This window comes from Olea europaea, unplaced genomic scaffold (genome assembly GCF_002742605.1).
Source record: "Olea europaea var. sylvestris unplaced genomic scaffold, O_europaea_v1 scaffold2842, whole genome shotgun sequence".
Classification (NCBI taxonomy): domain Eukaryota; kingdom Viridiplantae; phylum Streptophyta; class Magnoliopsida; order Lamiales; family Oleaceae; genus Olea; species Olea europaea.
In genome coordinates, this window is record NW_019246933.1 from 17,187 (window position 1) to 18,531 (window position 1,345).

At 30.9% G+C, this 1,345-nt stretch overlaps 1 long non-coding RNA gene across 1 annotated transcript; it reads right to left on the bottom strand.

Annotated features, from left to right (window-relative positions):
* Positions 1-212: 212 nt before the first annotated feature.
* LOC111384102 lies at positions 213-1,345 on the bottom strand. Its single transcript, XR_002700854.1, has 3 exons — positions 1,252-1,345; positions 474-562; positions 213-400 (listed from the first exon to the last, which is right to left on the bottom strand). It is a non-coding gene; the product is annotated as an uncharacterized LOC111384102 (long non-coding RNA).

Below are 1,345 nucleotides of genomic sequence, written 5' to 3' on the forward strand. Positions count from 1 at the left end.
TTAGCAAATTAACAAGATTGGAACTTAGAATTTATCATTTGACCTACTCCAAATGCAGTTCACAACAACAACAACAAAAAATAACAGCCCAAAAACTATTCCAGAATAAGTAGCTGTGAATTAATAAATGACAACATGCATGTACAAAATAGCAATAAAATGATAAGAAAAAGGAAGTTTCAAAGGAATACATCAGCTCGAACTTCAAGTGCTTTAAGAATAAGCAGGTTAACTGTTGGATAAAGTTCTTTGTAAAAAGATATCTACTTCAGAAATGTAATAATGGCAGCAACAAATCCATAGTTACTCAGTAACAGTACATATAACATCATTAATAACTAACATAAGACGAGATGCCATACCCTTTGCCTCCGTTTAAAAGGAAGTTCACTTCAGCAACCTACAAAATGAAAGTAGTGCCAATAGCAACTTTTAATTCACAAAAAGATCTTAGCAGTTACAAGTTTGCATACCAATGGCCATCACATTGCAAGTTTCTTATTAAGAGGGACCACTCAAGCATCAAAGCTATCCAGTGTTTTGCTGAAATTGGAAGTATTCCCTGAAAAAATAAAGCATGTCATCAAGCTAATAAAAATAACAAAAAAAACATAGCAAATAACTAAAAACAAACATACAGTCAATGCCAACAAGTTTTAATTTCAAACACATTTCTGGAAAAACAAAACAGCAGTGTGAAATTTCTGTGTAATTTAAAGAGAAGTTCTCAGTGCACTCATTTGTCAAAACCTATTGCAATACTAAATTTTCAAAAACAAACTATCGCCAATTCAATTCTTATACTACTATTCAGATAAATTAGGTAATCAGCCAATTGGCTATGAAATTTATGGTCAATAATTCAATTGAACATCTTTCAATAAATTATCTATTTAACACTCATAAAGATAAAGTAAGTGAAATGAACTTGGATTTCATGAATAACTAAAAAAAGAAAGTGAGTATTAGTACGTAGCACTTCATGAACCAGAAAATAACAAATTAATTCAATGTCTGCCAAATAAAACACCTGAAAATCGCAAGAAGAAAACCCTAAGAACCCGATCGATTCCACTAGTATGAAACAATTAATGAATGAATGAATTGTAAACAACGGAAACCAATTGTGGAAAAAAGAAACCCAAATCAGACAAAGCAAATCAATCTCAGCTGAAGGGTTTTTACATAAAGCATACAAAACAACAAATCAAAAACCCAAAATGAAAAGTAAATTATTTGCTTAAAACATACCAAGATCTGAATTGATGTAAATGGTCTCTAGAAAGAGATATATCACAGGTAAGAAGAACACAGACATTAAGTGAAGGGAGATAAGGTGAAAAAA